A 7,808-nucleotide genomic window follows, 5' to 3' on the forward strand; every position below is an offset into this window, starting at 1 on the left:
CAAAAGGAAGCTGGACAGCTACCTGCTGGGGATACTTTAGCTGGAGATCCTGCACTGAAGAGGAGTTTGGACTCAATGACCATGAGACCCTTTCCAACACTGTGATCCTATGACTGGATTTTTCACCACCCGGGGGAGCACCTCCACCAAGAATGTGACAAGGATAGCTCACTTTCCAGATTCAGTGTGTACGCCTGCAATCCATGTACCTATCGGGTGACATGCAACAGGTCTAACATTTTAGATCTGGCCAACTGTAAGCATGTGGATTGTCGTAACTCATCTCCATGATAATGATGCACTCCCATGCTCTCTTCCTTCTCTCTCCCTTTCTCTCCTACTCAAGAAACTGCCTCATGGTTGCTAAAGGGCATGTGTCTGATGTGCCAATGACAGAGCATTTAACAGATGGAGACAGATTTTTGTTATGTCTGAAGTAGAAGGAAGGCACAGGGGGAACACACAGAGGCAGCTGTAGGAGTGTTCCAGCCTCTTCCTCCTTCCTCCTCCTCTCCAAAACTGGTATCTGTGTTTCTCCTGTCACTAAGGGACATGTGCCTGCTGTGCCAATGCTGCACTACTCAGAGAAGTTGAGCGAGAAATGTGTATAAAAAGGGAAGTTGATTTTTGCTATGCTTAAGGTTGAAGGAAGGCATCCTGGTGGAAAACACTTGCTTTTTCATAGGCACCAGTCAATCCTCAACAGTGCATGCATGTGCCCCTTGGAAGTCCCACTCACAGTTTGAGAACCACTTTTCTAATCAGTGCTGAATAGAAAGATGCAAACCAAATCTCTCTTTTAAAAATGGCAACAAAATGAGTTTGCTTGTTTGGGTTTTGTTTTTTGTTTTTTTTTTTTTTTGTATGTGGTTGATCCCAATCTCTTTGTTTCAGGACAGTTCAGTGTCAGTCATTTAGGTCTCATGAAGATGTAAATTAATGTTTTACAAAAATTATGCAGGTAAAACTTTGACAAAGGGCCAGCTTGCACTTCTCTTCTGGCAGATTATTTGTGTTTCAGCGATCCGAACTCATGGATCATTGGTGTGGAAAGAGGCACCATTGTTCTAAGGAGGAAGGGCTTTCGACATTACATTTGAAAAGGTCACAGGAAGTTGTTACTTTAAATTAATATCCTCCCTGCAATAAATTCTTGTTTCCAGGACACTGTGTCCAAAGGTAAGTACAGCAGAACATGGATACAGTAATGCTCAAGTGACCAAGCGGGTAGACACTAGGAAACCTCTAACAGAAAACAACAATGGCTCTGTACATTCCTCAAAGTGATTAGGATGGAGGAAAAGACACTTGTTTTAACATGATAAATGTCTTGGTCACAGCCCTTATCATCCCCAGACAGCATGTCACACAGCTGGGTATGAAAGAGATGTAGTTCAACACATCTAGAAGGCCCTAGGAAACCTTTTTCAAACAGAAAAGGAAAGTGTGTTCCCTTAGCTGTATGTGAGATAGATAGATAGATATTCCACCCTATATCACAAGCTCACCAGACAGTGTACAAATAAAATTAGTATTAACACAGCAAAACAATGTAAAACAATAACATAATTAACATGAAGATAATGAAACAATTAAATGGCATTATTAAACATAATCTAAATAGACCAAAGTATATGAAATGAGAAGTTAAAACAGCTTTAAAGATTAAAGATATTTAGAGTATTTCAATGCATAATGCATTAATGCCCTAATGACGAAATATTTTGGAATGAATCAATTCAGCTTCAAAAGCCTTGTTTTTATTTTGTGCTCAAATACAGGCAATAATGGGACACAGAGAAGTCCTTCCAGAAGATCATAGTCTCCAGAGAGGCATATATAAAGGAAAGCAATTGGTCATATATTCAATTCCCAAGTCATTTACAGTTTCAAGTTAGTAAGTATTTCATTGGGAACCCACATAGGAAAGGTCAAATTCAAGTAGAGAATCACATTGGTTAATCTAGTGACAATTGGTTCGTCTAAATATTTTGTATTCCATGACTTTTGACTTAGAACAGTATCCCAGTGATGCAATTTGAAAATGTTCAGTAACTGTTTGGGTGATGAGCAAAGATTCTCCTCTAGAGGGCAATGGAGGCTGAGGCCCCATTTACACTGGCCATTTAATGTAGCTTCAAACTGTGGGCACCCAGACAACAGATTCCCTCAAAAAGGCTCAACAGAAAGTCCTTAATGCACACTAGTGCTTTGTGGTTTGTGTAATCACCATTCAGGCCTCAGACTGGTTCCAGGACTTCCTAAGTAGTCATCTGCACAGTGAAACTACTACAATCAGTAGCAATTTGAAACTGCATTAAATGGTCAGTGCAGATGAGGCCTGTGAATTGTTTGTTTGCTTTGTCAACCTATATTTTGAGGACCAAACTAGGCATAATATTAATTGTCCAGGTGGAACTCTGCTACACTTTTTGTTATTGTAGATATATATCATAGCATGTGTGGGCTAAGAACAGGCAGAACTAGAGGTGTGTAAATGTCCATAAGGGCACTTCCACCAGCTGTCACATCTGCTCAGTCCTTGGCCATGTTGAGAAGATCAATCTACAGAAGGCATCTATTTGTTTGTTTTTGAATGAAAGAACAAGCATTTGTGCAGGGTTTACAATCAGTTGAAGGAGTCTGCCATCATGTAAGTTTGATTCCAAGACCCACCAGCTCTAGCCAACATGCGAATGGTAAGCAAACCTGGATTTTGCAGTTCAAAACCATACACATTCCTTCTGTTACACCTATCTTTGTGGACCACTGATTTAGTTACTTATGTTACTATAATCTTCCCTATCTCTAATTTTCTGGATTCTGAAGAATTCTGGAGAACCGGAAGACTGGCATAAAATTGTAGAACTACAGTTTTTCCTCAGGCTGACAGTGGATGAAGTATTGTTTTTAGTTCTTCTGCATGTCTAGAGTTTGAAGTGAGCTGTGTTTAGGTATTCTGCTGTGTATCAGTACATGCTGAGAGAAATACGGATTAGCATTCAATTTCTAGATCTTAGGGCCTGGTTCCTCTTCTCCTGGGCTCAAGTTGAGAAGAAGGAATCTCAGGACAAGGGTGTTATTTTCAAAAGTTCTGTGCATTCTTGGTTCAATGTTGCTGTGGGTGTTACTGCAGAGCGTTCAAAGCAGAGCTTGAAAACTGTCTTCGTTGGACTAGAGCTTCTGTGTATTCTCAGAAGCAGTTTTTCCTTGAAATACTGCGGAAATGCCATTTATAATCAGAGTAATATTGTCATATATATTAGCCCAGAACAACCATGGTTTCTACTTAATATATTTATGATTAGATACACCAATATGTGAATTTAATCATGTTACAGTGACATTGTGGAGTAGAAATTTGACCACTGAGTTTGAATCCTGACTCAGCTATGGAAATCCATTGGATGACCTTGAGCAAGTCATATTCCTTCACCTCAGAGAAAGGCAAAACCAAGCCCCCTTTGAACAGATCTTGCCGCCGCCGCCGCCACCACCACCTCCCTGTGACAGGATCACCATCAGTAGGACATGAGTTGAAGACACTCAACAACATTCAGGTTTTGGCCACAGACACCAGACCAATTCTAGGAATTATAATTCCAAACAACTCTGTCTCTCTATTTCCATTCCTTAAGTGGAGGGGTCCCATCTGAAATTAGAATGGAACTTCTCTGTATTGGCTTTCCACAAAGATCAGGACTATGGAAATCCAGGGTTCTTGATCATGTAGGATCTGACACAAAATAGAAAAAAAAAACCTTGTTATGGTGACCTCCTTTAGAAAAGATTCTCTTTTTTCACATTGGGTTTTCTCTGTTCCTTATGGGGAGGGCTTTAGAAGGTAGTGAGCGATATAATGCAAAAGCATTGGTCGTCCCCTCCTCCCAAACAGGACAAAACAGTGAAATTATGTCAAAGATAGAAGTTGGAGAAGTGATCAAAACATCTCTCCATCCATTTATAATCATCAGGGCACAAGCTGGGTGAGCCATGTCCTCTAGATGAACTCAAGGCAGCTAATGAGGAGGAGGGAAGATGCCTCCCAAACCACCAGCCCTTGAGTGAATTAAAAATAGACCCATTAAAAATGAATGCCTTTGAGAGGGGAGCCCTTCTGCAAAAGCAAATGAGATAATGGGCTTCATTTGTAGAATCCCCCTTGAGCAGGTGTGCATAATTATGCATAATTTGACATTCAAATTACAAGCAAAACTGAAAAGAAGGTCTGTGATAAAATATATTATCCTGTGATAGAACCAGAAAGGTGGTGGAGATATCACCTCCTCTGCTGATGCCAGGATGGAGCACCCAAAACAGATAGCAGCTCACAAAGAGCCCTGCATCCTGGTTGGAGCAGTAATGACTATACAAAAGGTGAGATGATGGTCCAGCTAGTTTGGTGGGATGTGTGTGGCCACCTCCAAAGCAGGTCTAAAACATTTCTGCTCTGGACTGGCCCCTGATTTACTAGTCAGTGTAGATTCACCTTCTACTTGATCTGATGCATGCAGTGAAATGTCTAGGAATAGGCTTCTATAGGCAGACTATATGTATGAATAGCCGCAGAAATGCAAAACTTATAACTAAAGAGACTGTTCCCCAAATTTAGTGAAACAAGGGGATTAGTCCTTCTCATTTACTTAGGACTTCATCAGACAGAAGCTCTCCCTCATTTCAATACACTTCTAAGACATTTCAGGGATGAGGCGCCACTGAGCCCTACACACAATGTAAAACTACTTGCAGTTGTCATCCATTGCCTTTTATCCATGAAATGTAGTACAAGTGCAGAGAAACAGTGCAGGAAAGGAGATGGGGAAAAAACATCTTCTGAACTCCCTATGTGGGCGGAAATGGGAGAAAAACACATAGGATGGTAACTGTCAGATTCCTCAGGTTGTTTCGGTTTAGTGACATGGAACAATTGGTGGGTGGTCTGCTAATGTTCTTTCAGACAGTGTGGGTCTCACTACAGGAAGTGCTTTAAAAGGGTGCCTTAACTCTTCTGTAGCGGAAGGGTCTTGAGGGCAAACAACCCAGAGAAAGTGGTGCCTTAAGAAAGGTGCCTTAAACCAGCTTCAATGGAAAGGTATCGAGGAAAAATGATCCCTGGGAAAGTGGTGTCTCAAAAAGGATGCCTGTGCTAAAAAAGTGTGCTAGTATCCTTGAAATGGGAGGAGACATTTGATTTCATCACACACAATTAAATAAGTGTTTCTACACACTTAAGAAATCGATGGTGCCCTTCACACAACATAAGCTTCAACTGTGGGGTAGAGGTAACTTGATGTTGCTAAAGTGTGGGCTTTCCCCACAATTCCTGAGTTGATTGGCAAGTGACTTAGTCTTCAATTCCCTATGTAGAAACATGTAAAAACACCCAATTTAACATGTAATAGGAATCCGCCCTTGCCCATTTGTAAATAAAACAATGGCATGGAGGAGTCGAGGTGGGCAGAATTGATTCCTTTCTGCTTCTATTATCATTTTGGGACTGAGAAAGTAAAGCAAAAAAGATATTCAAAACATTCAGGAGAAAATAGCAAGCATGCAAATCCCGTGCTTCTGTCCCTGTAACCTTAGCAAGCTCCCTCTTTCAACATCCCCCTCTTCCCCACTCATCCTGTGTTAGGTCATAACAATCCTTTTGGGCTCTTGCCTGATAAAACTCCTCCTGTGCTGTTTTTGTCTATCAAAAGTATAGCAGAGAGATATGTAAGAGAGATAGAAGTTTTTAAAAAAGAAAATGGGGGGGGGGGGGGAGGACAGTGGGGGAAACAAGTCTTTCCCATGTGATAAATCAAACGGATAAAGAAAGCAGAGAGAAGGATTAGGTGTGATGGAGGTAGGAAAATCTTCCATTTAATTTCAAAACATGAGTACCCCAAAGCTTTAGGGAAGACCTACTCTCCCAAACACTGGACCTATTCTGTGGGATTAAGTCCATTACCTGCTCATGTGATGGGAATTAAGCGGATGGTTGAGTTAGAAGCCAAAGGAGGTGATCTTGTGTGATGGGGGTAAGTAAATTCTTCATCTTCTTTCAAGATGAAACCCCATGAAAAGCCAGGCAAAGAAAATTTCCCCTGCCCCCCCCCCTCGGCTCCCTCTGATAAAGTCCTCAGAGAGATAAAAGATAAGAAACATTTATACTATGAGGCTTGGCAAGGCAACGGCTGAGAGGGGAAGTGAACTACGTAAACACAGGCAGTCCCTGAGTTACAAACATCTCACTTACAAATAACCCATAGTTAAGAATGTGGCTGGAACAACAGGAGGTTAAAGAAATCTACGCTTCAGAAGGGAAATTCAGTCCTGAAAGAGTTACCATGGGGAAAGGTGTCTCCGCTGAAGCTTTATCACCAATCCTTAACTTCAAAAATGCATATGTTCTGACTTAAAAACAAACCTACAGGACCCATCTTGTTCATAACTTGAGGACTGACTGTACATAGATGCTCTGGAGCATGTCTGTGAGTTGCAGCAATAATTTCAGCCTTAGATGGTGATGATGATGATGGTGATGATGATGACAACTTTATTGTTATATCCCACCACCATCTCCCCAAAGGGACTTGGTGTGGCTTACAGATGACACAAGGTGCCTAAAACAAACATAAAAGTGAACACAACAAAAATACAATAAAATAAAACACCACAATTGAAGAGAGATATTGACAAGCTGGAATGAGTCCAGAGGAGGGCGACTAAAATGATAAAGGGTCTGGGGAACAAGCCCTATGAGGAGCGGCTTAAAGAGCTTGGCATGTTTAGCCTGAAGAAGAGAAGACTGAGAGAAGACATGACAGCCATGTATAAATATGAAAGGAAGTCATAGGGAGGAGAGAGGAAGCTTGTTTTCTGCTGCCCTGGAGACTAGGATGTCGAACAATGGCTTCAAACTACAAGAAAGGCGATTCCATCTGGACATTAGGAAGAACATCCTGATTCTGAGAGTTGTTCAGCAGTGGAACTCTCTGCCCCGGAGTGTAGGCGGAGGCTCCTTCTTTGGAAGCTTTTATACAGAGGCTGGATGACCATCTGTCGGGGGTGCTTTGAATGCAATTTTCCTGCTTTTTGGCAGGGGGTTGGACTGGATGGCCCATGAGGTCTCTTCCAACTCAATGATTCTATGAAAACACATGCACATATAAAAACATAAATTCAGACTAAATCAAGATAATTGTAGCAAGTTGTTTTACTAGCTAAACTCATAAAAGCTGGAGAAATTGTACCCATGTGCCATGCCCGGAGATGACTTATGAAAACTGGAGACTTATAGCCGGGATTTAAAATGTGACCACCCTATACATACTCTTCTCCACTGAATGTTTGTCATGAACAATGCAAGACCTAAAGTGTAGGTAGATGCCAGCCTGAGCAGTGTGAATCCAATGCCTTTTGCTTCTGCATGAAGAACTTTTGCAATCCTTGGCAATTTCTTCAAAGCTTGCATGACAATCCCCAATGTCCACAGATATCATTGACAGTGCTTTTTGAGCTACAATTCTCAGAACCTTGAAATTAGCATGGCCACTACTTTTTTGAGCTGGCCCCTGGGATATGTCAGCCAACTGTTCCAGGACTGTAGTTCAAAACCTAACTTAACTGTACAGTTAAAATGAAAGAAAAAAAAGATGCATATCCTGTTAAAGGAAAAAGCTGAGCAAAAAATTACACTTTTAAGGGTCAAGGATCAAACTTCATTGGCAATTAACACTTGGAAATTGCTGCGATGTCATTTGTACGAAAACTAATTTACCATTTTAAAGGAATCTTCTAATAGCTTAGAGTTTGACCATATG

The sequence above is a fragment of the Anolis sagrei genome, chromosome 1, assembly GCF_037176765.1.
Source record: "Anolis sagrei isolate rAnoSag1 chromosome 1, rAnoSag1.mat, whole genome shotgun sequence".
Taxonomy (NCBI): domain Eukaryota; kingdom Metazoa; phylum Chordata; class Lepidosauria; order Squamata; family Dactyloidae; genus Anolis; species Anolis sagrei.